The 18301-nt window shown below is 42.0% G+C and overlaps 1 pseudogene; it reads right to left on the bottom strand.

Annotated features, from left to right (window-relative positions):
• Nucleotides 1–7401: 7401 nt before the first annotated feature.
• LOC130848489 (mitochondrial carrier homolog 1-like) lies at nt 7402–14385 on the bottom strand (annotated as a pseudogene).
• Nucleotides 14386–18301: the final 3916 nt, after the last annotated feature.

The following is an 18301-nucleotide window of genomic DNA, read 5'->3' as shown; positions in this document are numbered from 1 at the left end:
CGTTTTTTTGCTTTTTTTTTACCATCATTTTTCCTGTGCGAGTTCCCATGTTCTGGGTTTGGCTGCCTGCACCCTCATGATTTTGTCTAGCGTGTTCTTTTCTCTCCTATATTTCCTGTATATTGGTAGTAATAGCTTCCTTTTTTTTTAATTACAGTTTTAAAAAATTGAAGTTGATTTACCATGTTGTGTTATTTTCAGGTGTACAGTGAAGTGATTCAGTTATATATATATATATATAGCTATATATACATATTATATATGTATATTTCAGACTCTTTTCCATTATAGGGTATTAGAAGATGTTGAATATAGTTCCCTGTGCTATACAGTAGGACCATGTTGGTTATCTATTTTATATATAGTAGTGTGTATCTCTTAATCCCAAAATCCTAATTTATCCCTTCCCCGCTCCCCTTTGGTAACCATAAGTTTGTTTTCTATGTCTGTGGGTCTATGTCTGTGCTGTAGATCAGTCCATTTGTATCATATTTTAGATGCCACATGTAAGCGATATCATATTTGTCTTTCTCTGTCTGACTTGCTTCGCTTAGTATGATAATGTCTAAGTCCATCCATTATTTCATTCTTTTTTTGGCTGAGTGGTAATAACATCTTGAGACTTGATTCTCTGCTTTCCTGAGTCCACTGTGGTGTCCTGTTCACTCTACTACTGTCTAAAATTGTGTGTGGTCAGGTTCCTTGATGACCCACGTCGCTATGGAGTGGCCCATCCTCAGGCTCCTCTTCCCGCTGGACAGCAGTGTGGGAACTGCTCCCTGCACCCCCGTGGCGACCTCCTTTGTGTGGCTCACAGGACTCCACACTTGGGTTCTGCTCTTACCTTGCACGTTGCTCCTTCTCAGTCTGTCCTGTGGCCCCTCTTGACCACTCCTACCTCTATGTGTTGGTGCGCTGGAGGATTCTTTTTTGTTTCTCTCTTCTACGCGCACTAATTTGATGCTCTCATCCAATTTCCAGGCTCCTATGACCATTTGATACACGTCAACTTCCTAATTTTATAGCTTTGGCCTGGATCTCTCCCCAAAACTCCAAATTCATGAGAGTTGGTATCTCCATTTGTGTGTCTAATGAGCATCTCAACATGGTCCTGTCTGTGCTTCGACCCCTGGCTCCTTCCCAATCTGCTCCCCTCTTGGACTCCTTTATTGCAGCTGATGAAGGTCAGAAATCTTAGAGTCATTCTAGACTCTTTTTCTCGACCCCAAATAGAGTCTGGCACAAATCTGGGTGACTCTACCTTCACAATACACGCACAGTCTGGATATTTCCTACACCTCTACTGCTGTCATCTTGATGCCACCCTTTGTCATCTCATGCCTCACACCATCACTCCTAACTGCTCCACCCACTTCTGTGCTCTTAGCACAGCAGCTAGAGTGAGCTTTCAAAAGTGTAGGTCACTGCCTCACTTGGGTCAGAATGACCATCATCAAAGAGAACACGAATAACAAACATTGGTGAGGATGTGGAGAAAAGTGAACCTTCCTACACCGTTGGTTGGGAATGTAAGTTGGTGCAGCCTCCATGGAGAAAAGTATGGAGGTGCCTCAAAAAACCAAAAATAGAGCTACCATAGGATCCAGCAGTCCCACTCCTGGGCATATATCCTGAGAAAACCATAATTTGAAAAGATACATGCACCCCATGTTCATAGCAGCACTATTTACAATAAATAACCAAGACAGGGAAACAACCTAAATGTCCATAAACAGATGAATGGATAAAGAAGATGTGGTACATATATACAATGGAATATTACTCAGCCATAAGAAAGAATGAAATAATGTCATTTGCAGCAACATGGATAGACATAGAGATTATCATGCTGTGTGAAATATGTCACACAAAGACAAATATGATATCACTTATATGTGGAACCTAAAAAAATTATACAAATGAACTTATCTACAAAAAACAGAAACAGACTCACAGACATAGAAAACAATCTTATGGTTACCAAAGGGGAAAGGGTGGGAGGGATAAATTGGGAATTTGGGAATAACAGATACACACTACTATATATAAGATAGATAATCAACAAAGGACTTACTGTATAGCACAGGGAACTATACTCAATATCTTGTAATAACCTACAATGGAGAAGAATCTGAAAGAGAATATAAATATAAATATATATTCAGATGTGTGTGTATATATATGTGTGTGTGTGTGTCCTGCTCCCCCAAAACTTCTCTGCCATCTCCCCCATGTTCTCCTCCCCTTGCTTTCCCCACTCTGGCCACATTGGCTCTCCTGCTGTCCCACCACCTGCCTGCCTCCCTCTCCCCTCCCCCTCTCCCCTCCACTCACCTGAGCATTAGGTGCTCTGCCTGGGATGGTCTTCTCACTGCATCCGCACAGTTCACGCCCTCACTGCCTTTAGGCTTTTCTTTTCCGTGGAGTCCTTTCCTGACTTCTCTCTTCAAAATTACATTCCCCTAGAAGGAGAATTGGTGGGTTAAAGAGCATAAGCATTTGAGTTACTTGAGCATAAGAAAATCCTAAATTTGACCAAATTACTGTCACCAATAATGCATAAGCATACACGTTTCCCCCAGAGCCTGGCTAATTGAGGCTATTAACAGATTTTGAATTTTTGACAATCACAGTGTAGTTTAATTTGCATTTCTTTTCTTGTGTGAGAGTTTGAACATCAGTTTAAGAGCTATTTCTTTTTTTTTAATTAATTAATTAATTAATTTATTTTATTGGCTGTGTTGGGTCTTTGTTGCTGCACATGGGCTTTCCCTAGTTGTGGCAAGCGGGGGCTACTCTTTGTTGTGGTGTGCGGGCTTCTCATTGTGGTGGCCTCTTGTTGCAGAGCATGGGCTCTAGGCACATGGGCTTCAGTAGTTGTGGCTCATGGGCTCTAGAGCGCAGGCTCAATAGTTGTGGCGCCCAGGCTTAGTTGCTCCGCAGCATGTGGTATCTTCCTGGGGCAGGGATCAAACCCGTGTCCCCTGCATTGTCAGGCAGATTCTTACCCACTGCACCACCTAGGAAGTCCTAAGAGCCATTTCTGTTTCCATTTCTGAAAACTGTATGTTCATAGTCTCACCCACTTTTCTAAGGATGTTGATCTTATCATTTATTTGTAGAAGCTCTTTGTATATTACAGAAATGAGTGGTTGGCCTGTGATAATAGTTGGAATTGCCAACTACAAGCTGGCACTTACCATCTGCCTCTACAAGGGTTAAATCATGAGTCACTGCAGCCACTGACCTTTAACACCCTCTGAAAGGAGTTCAGGGTGGAGATCAGGAATGAGGCACTCTGTGCTCTGGGAAAACTGGCAGAACAGGCCTCAGATAGTTAGGTATTTTCAGGAGAAGATTTTATGAGCCCAATTTCTTGCATCTTCTCATACCTAGAAAAGCACTAGAATCATTAATGGTGACTAGTGACTGGCAGCAACCTTCTGCCAAAACATGTGCTTGACTACACATACTCTCTTCACCAAAATCATATATAACACTGACCTTCCCCTCTGCCTCTTTGGAGCAGTTTCTCAGAAGTATCTAAAATGCTGTGTCTCAGGCTATAGCCCTTATTTTGCCCCAAATAAAACTTAACTCACTACTCTCATATTGTGTATTTTTTTTTCAATTGATAGAACACAAAGTTCCCAGTTTGTTATTTGTTTCTTTCGTTTTTTGTTTTTTGTTTTTTTGTTTTTGTTTTGCTGTGTTGGGTCTTCGTTGCTGCATGTGGGCTTTCTCTAGTTGGGGCTAGCAGGGTCTACTCTTTGTTATAGTGCGTGGGCTCCTCATTGCCGTGGTTTCTCTTGTTGTGGAGCACGGGCTCTAGGCGTGTGGGCTTCAGTAGTTGCGGCACTTGGGCTCAATAGTTGTGGCACACGGGCTTAGTTGCTCTGTGGTATGAGGGATCTTCCTGGAGCAGGGATCGAACCCGTGTCTCCTGCACTTGCAGGCAGATTCTTAACTACTGTGCCACCTAGGAAGCCCTGTCATTTGTTTTTGACTTGATTTATGATGGGTTTTTCTATGCAGAATTTTTAAAAATCGGGAGTCTATTTCATTAATATTTTATTTTACAGGTTCTGAGTATTGTGTCATAGAAACCCTCTCCCATGCGAGATAACTTCTCTTTTTCTTTTACATTTAAATCTTTTATGCATCTGGAATTCATTTTGGTACGAGATGTTAGATTATACACCCAACTTTATTGTTTTTTCAGATGGCCCCCCATTTGCCCCCACACCGTTTATTGAATGCTCCATGTTCTTTCCAATGGCATGAAGCACTACCCAGGAGATTTTGGGACAGACTTCTATGCTTCTGAGCTGAGGCTGAGGTAACAGTGGTTCCTCTTTGAGAAGCCTCTCTGGGCAGGCAGAGACCTCAAACATGCATTGAGAGCTGCAAACAAGTCAAACCTGTAACACGCTGTTGAGCCTACACCCACTACCAGCATATGTGATGTCTCCAAATTGCAGCCTGGAATAATGTGAGCACATGATTCCCACCTAATTGGTTTCTCCACCCCAAACACCGTCTCTCCAATAAAGTCAGAAGGTGACAGGGAATAGTCATGCGGTATCTGTTGTTTACTTTGTAGTCTTACTCCATCAACATGTGAGAAAGACCTGAATTTAATATTTGCAAAACACTTTGAATCATGGAGAAGAAAGGTGCTACATAATCCTCATGTTATTTTTTAGATTTCAAGCATGTTATTGTGACATCAGCATTCCAGGCTTAATGAAGTTTTATTTCAATTAGTATAAGTTCATCCCTCTGTGTTCAGCTAGCTGTGAAACCAGGCCACTGGGTGTGGATGAGGACTGAAGTTTTGGGGAGTGGTGTAAAAATTTTCAGAATTGGTGATGGAGACCACTGAAGCCAGCTTATCTGGCTTCTACCTACAAGGATGCTTTTTAAACTAGGACATACATCTATTGTTCAGTGATAATTATAATGTTGACACTAAGATACTGCAAAATCCTGCTGTACCTTTTGAATTAAGTTCTGAATTACTGAAAATAATTATGAGAAATATAATTTAAGTTTCAAGGCTATTTGGCTGTGTTTCTTAACGGTTAGAAGTTTTGTTTAAGACACAGACAAGGATGAGTTTAGTCTTGATTCTTCCACCTTTATCTGAGTAACTTTGAGCAAGTAGCTCAACTTCTGTACACCTTAATTTCCTCATATATAAAATGGCGATAATAACAGTACTTATTATAACAGGGATTAATACAAAAATCCACTTAAAGCACAAATAAGGCACTTCCTATCTGATTGGCAAAGATCAAAAAGATTAATAACACCTTTGGTGGTGAGAGCCTGATAGAGACAGGTAATCTCATACATTGCTTGGGGGAGTGTAAATTGATACAACCGCCACATAAGACAGTGTGGCAATATCTATGAATATTTATCAAATGTGCATACATGCCTCTGACCAGCAATTCCTCTAGCTGGAATTTATTGAACAGATGTACTTGTAAATGAGCAAATTGATACCTGTATGTAGAAATTTATTGCAGTGCTTAGTTATAGTAAGAATAGAGTGGAAAAAACCTAAATTTCCATCTATAAAAATTTATTCTGATGGACTCATGCAATCAAATACCATGCTGTAATAAAGAGCAAGGAAATATTTATGTCACCGAATGGGATATTACCAGGATACACTGCTAATCAGAAAGAAGCGAGGTGTAGAACAAGTGTAAAAACAGGGGATGAAAATATATATATATATATGCACATATATAGTATACAGACACACACATATATTTGTTTGTGTCATCACAGAAAAGCTCAAGAAAAATACTCAAGAAAATGGTAGCATTGATTTCCCCTAAAACTGGAATTTCCTGGTAGAAATTTTTCAAGAATTTCTTGAGTGGCCAGGAAGATTTTCACTATATAGCTTTTTCATCTTTTGATTATACTCTCTGAATGTGTAATTTATTTTTTAAAAAGTGAATCGATACAAATTATATAGAACACTGGTGACACGTCAGCATGCAAATAAGCACATGTTAGTGCTTATTTACAATTTCAATTTAGTGATAATTGATTATCTTCCTCTAAAATAAAGATACCCAGAGAATTTTAAAAATCAGCTGTTTAAAATTTTAAATATTAAAAATTTTATAATATACAAATAATTTTAAACAATAAAATTTGCCTTATGGTAAATTATAGAGGCATTTCTTTTAGCCCATGAAGTCCCACAATCTGGGCCCATTATCATTTACATTTCTCATAAAGATATTAAATAAAATATCTGGTTATTTTATTTTATTTATTTATGTTTATGTTTTTATTTTTTTCCAGATCACCACCAATACATTTATTTAAGGGGGAAAGGGTCAAGTTTTCTTTTTTAAATTTATTTATTTTTGGCTGCGTTGGGTCTTCGTTGCTGCGAGTGGGCTTTTCTAGTTGTGGTGAGGTGGGGTTACTCTTCATTGTGGTGCGTGGGATTCTCAGTGCAGTGGCTTCTCTTGTTGCGGAGCATAGGCTCTAGACTAGGGCTTCAGTAGTTGTGGGGAGCAGGCTCAGTAGTTGTGGGGAGCAGGCTCAGTAGTTGTGGCTCGCGGGCTTAGTTGTTCCGAGGCCTGTGAGATCTTCCGGGACCAGGGCTCGAACCCATGTCCCCTGCATTGGCAGGTAGACTCAACCACTGCGCCACCAGGGAAGTCCTGGGAAAGGGTCAGATCTTATTAGGAACTTTAAACTGGATGGGACGAGAGACAATGATCTGCCTAACATGTGGGTGTTCACAACCGCACAGGTAACCATATCCTGCACGTGAGCTGTCACCATTAAACTGAGGCGGACACATTCTGAACAGTCATGTGATTTCCATTCAGAAGGTGCTGCCTTATCAGAAAAGTAGTGTTGAGAATAACAAAGACAGCCTCCTAGCAAAGGCCTGGACATGATGATGGCCTCATAAAAGGGGGTCACACCCTATTTACAAAGCAGGAGAGGGAAGCTCCCAGCTGAGCTGCAGGATGAGAGCTGGGGCTGACTTGAGGGGTGTGAATGGAGGTGGGACCTCACAAACCTTTGCCTATCCAGCCTGGGCCTCCACAAACCATTCTCTGTCCCCCTGCACAAGGCAGACTCAGGAAGTCTGCAAAGTAAGGGGATTCTGCCCCAATTCCCCAGCCCCACCCCAACTTCCCCAGGCCTAACAGTGACCAATCCACAGGACGTAGCCTCACCCCCACCCAGCTCCTGCTTCTGGACAGACACATGGCACATGTGGAAACCAAAGCCCAGCCAGGCTGGAGCACATCTAGGTGTTGCTGGGTCGGTCGTCTTACAGGTGCCCCGAGATGATCAGGCCTCACCCATGGTGGCCAGGCTGAGATAGCGTGTTTTTTTAGGTGATTCAGGTTACTCCAGGGCAAAGCACGATCCTGATGACACCCGGCAGAAAAGCAGACTGGAGCCTCGGAAGAGCTGGCCCTGCACACTCAGGTCCTTCCCAGCAGTGCACCCAGGGTTTGAACACTGGGGAATAATCAGGGAGCCCGGCGTGCAGCCCTCAGTTGTTCATGGCCATGAGATCGCCCACCAGCAGGAAGGGGTAGGTCAGCGTGCTCACTGCCAACCCCATCACAAATTTGGGGTGGCTCCAGATGGCCAGGGCCTGGCTGAACTGGGAACGTGGATTCTGGTCATTCCCTAGCCTCCCTGGGGTGTCATCAAGCTGTCACCCACGAGGTAGTCATTGATGAAGTGGCCAGCAGGTTACAGCCCCACAAGAAAGCCACATCTCCCAGGAGGCAAGGGATTAAGCCCACAGAGAATCCCAGCAGCCCCCTTCTTTGAAAATCCTCCCAATGGAGCTCAACTCCACACTGTATGTGGCCTCCCATCCCACAAACTGGACCAGGCAGCACATTGAACGGACACGCAGCGGGTGGGCCAGCATGCGGGACACGCCCTGCATCATCCTCTCCTAGGGGGTCTCCTTCACCACTTTCTTCAGAGACGTCCTCTTCCCATCCTTGTGGGAAACCTGCTCGATCTCATCCAGAGGGAAAACCTGCTTCATGCTGCCTGGGTCTTGGTGGAGACGGCGGCAGACGTCAGCCAGGGCTGTCCTTGGAAGAGCCCCAGCTTCCCGTCCACTTGCACAGCGTCCCTGGCATAGGTGGAGAAGCTCAGCGGGTAGAGGACCTTCCTCCCCAGCATATTGGTCCAATGGTGGGGAGGGGGACACCGGCTCATGACCCACCTGGATGAGCAGCTTCACACAGAGCAAAGGCTGACTGAGTGCGGTCAGTCCTGCGCCCAGAAAAGAGTCTCTGTGGTCAGAGCATTGTCCCCGGAGCCCAGATCCCAGAGCCCTGCCTCCCCCCGTCCCCCCACTCCACTGAGCTCCAGCTCCTGATCTGGCTTCAAGGTACCCCCGGCACTGCTATCTGGTAATTTAAAAAATCTACTAAATGTCCATCGACAGATGAACGGATAAAGATGATGTGATATGTATATACAATGAAATATTACTCAACCATCAAATGAATGAAATAATACCATTTGCAGCAACATCGATGGACCTAGAGATTATCATACTAGGTGAAGTATGACAGAGAAAGACAAATATTATATGTTAGCACTTCTATGTGGAATCTAAAAAAAATGATATAAATGAACTTATTTATAAAACAGAAACAGACTCATAAATGTAGGAAACAAATTTACGGTTAGCAAAGGGGAAAGGTGGGGGGGGGAGGGATAAATTGGGAGATTGGGATTTACATGTACACACTGCTATATATAAAATAGATAATTAATAAGGACTTATTGTATAGCACAGGGACCTCTACTCAGTACTTGTAATGACCTATATGGGAAAAGAATCTAAAAAAGAGTGGATATAAGTATATGTATAACAGATTCACTTTGTTGTACATCTGAAACTAACACAACATTGTAAATCAACTATATTTCAATAAAGATTAATTATATCCCCATATCCTCTCCCTCCAGTGACTCCCCCCTCACCCTTCCCGTCTGATTCACTTTGGTGTACCTCATAAGCTGGTACAAGAGTGTAAAGCAATTATATTCCAATAAAGAGTTTAAAGAAGAAAAAAAAAAAGAATGACACCAAACAAGTCAATGAAAAAATTAAGCCAGCTCAGCATGAGTTGAAAATTGACTACATTAACTTTTTTCCACCTAGAATTCTTCAACAGGATGTTTGTTTCCAATGCTGATTCTGGAGAGCTTACTCTCCTCCTAAAAAGGAATATTCTCCCTATGTCTTGTCTTCTGACTTTGGCTACATCTCATAGTAAGTTCAGAGTAGTTGATGATAAATTAAAAAAATAATGGTCATTGCAGAAAATGATTGTTGTAACTGTCCACTCAAATAGGAAGTGTAACTGCTTCTTCAGCTTTTGATTTTCATTGGGCATGTGTTATTACAAGGACAACATAAATTTAAATTACCCTTCATTTAATGCAGTTTTTAATGAGTGATTTTATATCCTTTGTATTTATATGTTTAAAAGACTGCCTAAGATATGAGCCTGTACTTCATAAAAGAAACTGCATATATACAGATTCAGTATTGTGTATCTTTGGACAATTAGATGGACATTTAAAATGAAACTTCTTTAATTTGATGGGATCAGCTGCAATGCCCTGTGTTAAACTGTTTTGAACTATTCCCTTTTCTTTTTTGCCAATAAAGTTGTAAAAAAAATTAATTATAAAAAATCTACTTAGGCAAAGAACATGACTAGAAGGAAAAGTTTTCCATATACAGATGACAATTTCTCATGATGTAGTCTGTGAGCAAGTTTTAGAGTTTTGGGTAGATGACAGGTGTCACTTAAGCTTCTCTCACACATTATTAGATTTTGAAGAAGAAATGAAAATACTGAACGTACTTTAGAATTGTTTATTTATAGTCAAGTTTTACTTACAGTTCTGTATTTTGAGCAAATTTGGATGAATTGTGAATACATGGAGAATTCTTTTTCTACTTGACTTTCATGTATCTAGACGATCAGGCTGCACTAGCTTTTTCTCAATAAACTAAGCAGCTAGGTCTCATTCTTATAAGATGTTCTACTATTAACATTCTACCTTGTTCTCCCCCATACTTTGGGAATAAGAGCTTCTCTTCTTTCTCTGGTTTTTAACCTCTTAGACATAAAGTTTTTAGGCATGCTATATGTAAGATATTAACAGATGTTCCTCTAGCCTGTAATCTCTTAGGCTGGTGAAGTATTTTCTGGAATTTTAGAAGACTTAGATGGAATGGCATCTCCCCTATAAAATTTTAGAGATCTCCAAAGTCGAACCTTCCAGTTTTTTTCCCACAGTGTCCTGAGTATTATACATGTTATTATGTATGTGCAGTATTATATATAAATTACACATATATTATAATGATTTGTCTCTTTTAGAAAACAGTGAACTCCTTAAAAACAGCAACTTTATTTCTTATTCTTATAACTATATTCCAGGCCTGGCCGGTATTAGGTACTCAGTAATGTCGACTGAATAAAAACAATTTTTCCCAGTAGATGTTACACTACTAATGGAAATACTTCAAGTATTATCACTTTATTATATATGAGTATTTTATTAGATATAAAAGTAAATCAAATGAATAGAGTCCTCATCCAACATGTCTCAAGAGTACAGAGGAATTCCGTCTTCCTAGATCCAATCCCAATTTAACTGTATACTAAATAATTATGATCTAGATTCTCCATCTGAAAGCTTAAAAGATTTGTTATTTTTTTTAATGACCTGAACACACAGCCTCCTTCCACAGCGTGGTCCAATAATCACTTTTAAGGAATATTCAAGAAGCAGCTGAATTCATTGGCTGATCTTTTCTCAAAAGCAACAATGATAAAACTATCATCACTAATAATAAAAACCAAAATTGTTATTTTCAGCAGTTGTTCCCAAACATCCAGATAGAGAAAGAGCAATGTTCTTGGTGAACCAGGGGGCATGTTTCACAGCCTGACAGCTGTGACCATGTGGTCTTCTTTGGCTTCTTCTACCCAGCTTCCTCCTCTGCGAAAAGGGATCCAAACACCAGCCTCACAGCTTTTATACTCAAGGTTGACTTTTTTTGGAGAATGCTTTGTAGTACGGATTTCTGGAGCAACCATCAGAGTTCCAGGATTTAAATAGATCCATTGTTGGGATTTGAGGAAAGTCATAACCCTCTCCAAAACCTTTCTTCTTAGCAAAGTGAGATGTTCCATTCCGTGGGCAAAATACACACTCATTTCTTTGCTTCACACTGGTCTGCTGTCCAGGGCACGTGACTGACTCTCCTAACAACAGCATAGAAATCCTTCATTTCACATGGTTACTCGTGATCTCAATGATGGAGCCACAATACAGAGCCCATTAAAAGCCTAGCTAGTACATAACAGTCAGCAGGAATTGCGTAAAGAACGTGATAACCATTAAGCACTGGCTTCACTGAACACACCCATCCTTGGAATTTGAATTCTAGAAATCCATGGTCATCATAGACAGTACTATTCTGGCCACCTGTGAAAATGACAACTGTATGTTCATTTGTATATTTGTTTTTGAGGGTCAATACAAGAAAAAGCCTTGGGGAGTAGTACAGTCTGTGTTTTTGGTATTAACAGGAATGCCATCCATCATGTTATTTAATGCTCCTCTTATAAATTAGGGGGGAACCTAGTGATGGCAGACCTATTAATGACAGTTCTATCTAAATGTGAAAGCTCTTGAAAGGGAGGGAGGTATATTTGAGAATGTTATAGAGGGAAACTGACAAATTGTGACAATGAACATTTATGAGGACCCACTGCCTGAGAGACGCTTTCTGCTTCTGCAGAGTGAGAGCCTAAATACCTCTAGTCCATTGTACCTTTCAAAAAAGATAGAGAAGGTACAAGGAGAACATAATTTGAGTGTGGGGACTTGTAGATGAGAGATCAGTTTTGGACACATCAACTTCGGTGGCATGTGCTATAGGAAAGAGGACTCAAAAGCTTCCATGTGACAACTGACCTTTTTGAACTTCCGACTGTCACCACCAGCCATCAATGTTGATCTGGAATGGCTGACATGGACACTAGGATACGGATGAAGCTTACAAGGCATGTGAAAGCATCAGGCACACAGTAGATATTCAGCAGTGTTGGTTCTTTTAATTCCCACAAATCATTCTGCCAAAGGAACTGGATCACACCTTGGGGAAAAAAACTCTCTTTCCAAAGACATTTATATGGTTACAGGAATATACTGTACTTATTTTCAATAAGTTTAAAGACATTAAAACTATGTTAAGATTATTGGGAAAAAATGTTACTACTATGAATTTAAGACATTAATAATCCCAAATTATTCCATTAGAGATGTGACACCATTGATTATTAATGCCAGAGCAAGGTCATCAAAGACCTCCGTGTCACTATACTCATTGGGTATTTTCAGTCCTCTTTTTATTTAACCTCCCAGGTTTGCCAGTCAACCGCTTTTCACTCCCTCCTTGCAACATTATTTCTTTCCATGATACCACATTCTTTTTTTTTTTTAAATAAACTTCGTCTTATTTGAGCCAGAAGTACTTTTTTTTTTTGGCCATGCCACGTGGCTTGTGGGATTTTAGTTCTTCGACCAGGGATTGAACCTGGGCCCTTGGCAGTGAATGTGCTGAGTCCTAACCACTGGACCACCAGGGAATTCCCAGATACTACATTCTTTTCTTGGTTTGTTTCCGACTTTTCTTCTCTGCCTCCATTGCAGGCACATCCTTCTTTCCTTGGCCTTAAAATGTTACAGTTTGTCAAGGCTCTGCCCTTGGACCTCTTCTCTACTCACCCTCTGCTCTTTTCCCCCAGAAATCACACCAGCCACCATGAAACTCACCTGTACACTATCCATCTTGATCTTAGATTTCCTCTATTATATATCCAATTAACTATTCAACATCCCCACTCGAATGTCTTAAAGGTACCTCAAACTCAATGTATCCAGGACCAAACTTACGATATTCCACTCAAATATTATCTTCTTCCAGCATTTCCCACCATAAATAGTGAATAGCCTCACCATCATCAGTTGTGTACCCCAGGTGTAGTCCTTCATCCTTTCTCTGTCATATCCCATATCCAATCCATCGCTTGGAAATGTTGATTTCAGAGCCCCCTCCCCATTTGCCTGTCTCATCTATCAATTTTTATCCATCTTTACTATCATCATTTTAGTACAAGCTAGAGTCACCTCTCACTAGTAAGTGGTACACTGCCCATTATGGCTCCTTTGATTTTGTTCTCCATGGTAGTACTGGAGTAGACTTTTACACATGCAAATCTTTTAATGTTAACCCTGCTAAAAATCCTACATTGGCTTTTAAGAGATAATCCTAAATCCTCAACATGTCACAAAAGTCTCTGTCAATCAAAAGGGCCTAACAGACCTTCTCTACATAGACGCTTCTACTCACGGTAACCCTTCTGTCAGAGTTGCCAGGATTTGTTACTTGCATGTCTATTAGTTTCTTTTGCCTTCGATCTCTGCCCTGAATTAGGGACATTCATGGAGATGCCAGAAGACTGGAACCAACTCTCTAATCTCTGTGTAAAGTGATTAGGAGGAAATTTTATTATTGTTTTCTTTTTCTACAGAAAAGTATTTTATTTGCCTTGGTTCACATTCTATAGCTAAAGAATGACTTACACAAGGTATAGAAGCCTAAACTGTTTTATGATGCCATGTCAAAGCCAAGTTATGTAAGAATAAACCAAGTCCAGTGCTAACGTCGTTGAGGAGCTCGGGGCCCTTTACATATCTTGGAGTTTCTTACACATTGTTTTAACCTCATAGGTTTAAAGATAGAGTGTCAGGGTCTATTTTTCTAGTACATAGTGAACTGGCTTTGGAATCACATTAGGCAACTTTCGTGACCTCACTAGCACTTATTTGCCTGATAAATAAAATGGGATGTTAAGATCACCTCTGACACAGTTACGTTGAGGATTAAATAACATTAATCATGTAAGCCACTTAGCACAGAGCCTGACACGCAGCAATGAGCAGTGGGTGCTAGTTATTATTTTTATTTGTGGTAATTATGAAATCCATTTCGAGGAAGTCCTTTTAGATGAATGTGAATTTTTTTTTTTAGGAGAAAAGGAATACTAAGGATTTCAACAGTGGTTTTGTGGATTCACATCAGTGTATCACTGGCTTTGGCCTATCAAAGAAATACATGTTTGCAATTGAAAACAGTTAAAATTAATCTAATAAGTAATAGATTAGCTTTCTTATCCTCCTCAGTAATAACTCCTTAGAAAAGGAATAGACGTAAACCCTCCTACCTGGGGTTATGGTAAACTGGTCATCAATACCCATTTAGTCGTATCACCTCCAGCTCCTAGAAGAAGAATCTCGTCTCATTGGGAGTCCCCAGGCCCAGAGTCTACACTACGGCACCATTTCTGTCTGTGGGACAATTTCTGCTCTTGGCAGAGACTCTGCTGTCCCCTAGTGGCATTTGCTGTCTTCCATTGGTTCAGTGTTCCAGCTCAGAAGACCTACTATTATCCTTAGAGAGTCACACATTTAGAAGGCAGAGCCTGTGAGCTGCTTTTCCATGCTGATGTATAATGACTGATCTTGTAGTGGAAGCAACCATTTCTCTGTGTAGTTCAGAGCAGGGGTCCTTCGTTAGGACTCTCTCCCACATATCACCACCTCGTCAACACCCGCGCTGCCTCTAGGAACAGAATCATGTTGTCTCCTTAAAGGGTTACATGTGGACCTCTCCCCAGAGTTCCAATTTTGCTGTCAGAGCCTAACTCTTAACAGATAGAATCCCGAATCTTTCTCCCCAAACCTTGGTATCCTTACTGATTTCTTACCTTTGACAACAGGGTTGGGTTACTTCAAACTTGTCTTGAGTCCTTGTCACAGCCTATACCCATGCAAAGGTATAAACACAAGTTTATTTTTCTATAACTCACTTCAAGTTCAATTTTGTATCACTGGGACTTCCCTGGTGGCTCAGTGATTAAGAATCCACCCACCAATGCAGGGGACAAGGGTTCGATCCTTGGTCTGAGAAGATCCCACATGCCGTGGAGCAACTAAGCCTGTGCACCACAACTACTGAGCCTGTGCTCTAGAGCCTGCAAACCACAATTATTGAAGCCCTCACGCCTTAGAGCCTGCATACCGCAACTACGGAGTCCACGTGCTGGAAATACTGAAAGCCTCACACTCTAGGGCCTGAGTGCCGCAACAACTGAGCCTGAGCACCTAGAGCCCATGCTCCGCAACAAGAGAAGCCACCACAACAAGAAGCCCACAAACCGCAATGACGAGCAGCCCCTGGTTGCATCAATTAGAGAAAGCCTGTGCACAGCAACGAAGACCCAACACAGCCAAAAAAAAAGTTTTTGAATTGCCTATTCCAAATGGTTAGTGATACCACAATCTCTGCCAATTCCTCGTATCCCATCTCCCCCAACCCCCAGAGTTGTATCTACATTTGAGAATGTCTAGTATGGGGATGAGTGTTTAGATTGGGAGCCTCTGCTTCCCAATGTCATCTGTCTACATGGGCATCCAGTGAGAAACTCAGCATCCTAACTCAGTCATCAGTTCTCTCAGCTTCTACCGGGCTCAGAGTTCCCTTCTGCAAGCTCCCCTGAAGTGTGGAGGCATCTTTCTTCTTCCATGCACACCTGGATAAAAAGGGATGCTGTTTTGCTTGCACTCCAAACTAGGGCACAGGTCTTTGGGAGTCTGTATCCACCTACTCACACCATGAGTCCATATTCTCTCTCTGGCCTGCTGCCTTCCTGGGCTGTATTCAGGAACCTGGGCACACTTTCCTTCCACTCAGATCTCACAAACTCATCTATGGAGGTTTGCAGCATCCTGGGACGAGACGGTAGTTCAGACTCCCTATCTTGGGGGAAGTGGAGACTGGCCCACCACTGCTTGCCTTCTACTCTCCCCTCTCTAGCACCCACAACCTCCTTGTTCCCCAGCACAGGAGATGGGTTTGTTTCAGCTTTCTCTGCGACTGGAAAGCCAGTTTTTTCTGTGACTGTTGGATGAAACTCTTCATTGTGGTGCACAGGCTCCTCATTGCGGTGGCTTCTCTTGTTGCAGAGCATGGGCTCTAGGCTTCAGTAGTTGTGGCACACGGGCTCAATTGTTGTGGCTCACGGGCTCTAGAGCGCAGGCTCAGTCGTTGTGGCGCACGGGCTTAGTTGCTCCGCGGCATGTGGAATCTTCCTGGAGCAGGGCTCAAACCTGTGTCTCTTGCATTGGCAGGTGGATTCTTAACCACTGTGCCACCTAGGAAGTCCTCTGCCAGGAGTCTTTTTTGTTCCCATAAAGGCAAATCTTCTGTAACACCAAAGCCAGGAAGAACTCCTTTTCCCCCTCCTCTGCTTTCTTTGCAGTCACATCTTGCCTTAAAGCAATAAGCACAGAATCCTAGCTGCTCCTTTGGGGTGGAGTGATGCAAAAACATTGAGAGAATACTGGTTGAGGAAGGCAATCTGTTAATATTATCCTACCACACTTATGGGGAACAGACAGAAACAGTAATAGTAATAAGGCTCTTAGAGCAAATATTCCTCCCTCTATCCAGATGAAATTGTGTCCTTGGCCTTAACAAATAGTGCATAGACTTGGCTCTGTTCCTTGCTACACATGGGCAAGAAGGCTTCAGAACTTAGAGCCCTGTCTTAGGTAAGCAGACTGAAAATGAGACAGGTTGTCTTCTAGAAGGATTTATCTTCTCACTAGAGATCAGTTCTGGAGAGGTTTTCAAAGGTATGATTCTGTTATTTGAGTTGATTCTAGGAATATGACAGTTTATATAAAGCTGTTATTTTACTGTGAAAAATCTAGACACAGTGAGAGTAACATTTGGATTAGTCTTTTACACCCAGAAACCTGTGTAACAGGAAGAAACACGTTGTAATTTCTGAGAATGCAGGGGCGTCCTCAAAGCACCTCTGCCTAACTTTCATTTAGAAATATGCTGATGTGAGTAATTATTAAAGTATTAGCTATTTATGGTTAATAATGGCTTACACTTGAGTACGTACTATGTGCCAGATACTAAAGCACCTAAATAATTCTTCATTTAATCCTCATAAAACATATTTATTATCTTAATTTACAGAAGAGGAAACAGAGGCTAAGCAACTTGTCCAAAGTCACAAGTTAGTATCTGTAAGGGATTGAATTTGAATCCCCAAGTCTGATGGCCACAAGTAGAAGTGCTTAACTATGCTGCCGAGTTAATCATAATGATGTTTATCATAAGAACGGTTAGGAGATTATGGTGTAAAAGTGACAGACAATGTGGCGGGCAGTAAGCTAAAAGCTGATTTTAAGCTAGTAGATCAGAACAAAAACTTTAATTTTTACTTATCATTTGATATTTGTGAGACAAAGTCTATGTTACCAGTTTGCAGCCCATAAATGAGACCGGGTTAGGGAACAATTTATTTTGACCCTCTTATCTAGTGGCCCAGAGGTTATGTGCTGAGCTCTTCTGGATCTTCAAAGAACCACAACGGATAAACACCATGAAACTGAAGGACACCAACTCATTAGAAATTAACATTTTACGTTCATTTTAACGTGCTGGAATTTGAAAGGATCAGCCTGAAGACTTTGTACAGAGACTCTGCTCCAACTGTACACGGAAATGAAATTTCTTGTTAACATTTTCCTACAAACATTCTCAAGGCCAGACACTGGGCGAAATGTTGGGGACAGAAAAATGAAAGAAAACCAAATTCTTGTCCTCGTGGAGTTTAATTCAAACGGGAGGAGACAGATGAAATACACAGGTCCGTACACAATTAGGATGCTGCGAAGTGCTAAGGACCACACCACTCTTCTCCGAAACCAGGCTTTATCAGGAGGCGAGAGTGCGCTGCGTGATCCCCCTGAGGGGAAGCAGGCGACAACACGGCCGCAGCATCAGGAATCCTCCACCCGGTCTCCCGCCGTCACTCGCACGGCCAGCGCGAGCGAGCATCGAATTACAACACGGCCGCCACAGCCCGGGGAGCGGGGCCTCGCCGCCGCCTCCACCCCCGAACGACCCCCCGACGCGGGCATTTCCAGCCCTGCTTCCCAGACAAACGGCGTTTCCGAGCAGCGGCCCGTCGCCAGTGTGCGGAGCCCCGAGGCTGGAACGGGGATAGCCGCCTGACCCGCTGTTCCACACCGACACGGCAGGAAAAGCCGTGAAACCCGAGCTACAGGAATAAAAACAACTGGATGCTGCAGC

This window comes from Hippopotamus amphibius, chromosome 3 (assembly GCF_030028045.1).
Source record: "Hippopotamus amphibius kiboko isolate mHipAmp2 chromosome 3, mHipAmp2.hap2, whole genome shotgun sequence".
Taxonomy (NCBI): Eukaryota; Metazoa; Chordata; class Mammalia; order Artiodactyla; family Hippopotamidae; genus Hippopotamus; species Hippopotamus amphibius.
Note: the sequence above shows the minus strand (reverse complement) of the source record. Positions and strands in the feature narration are given on the sequence as shown.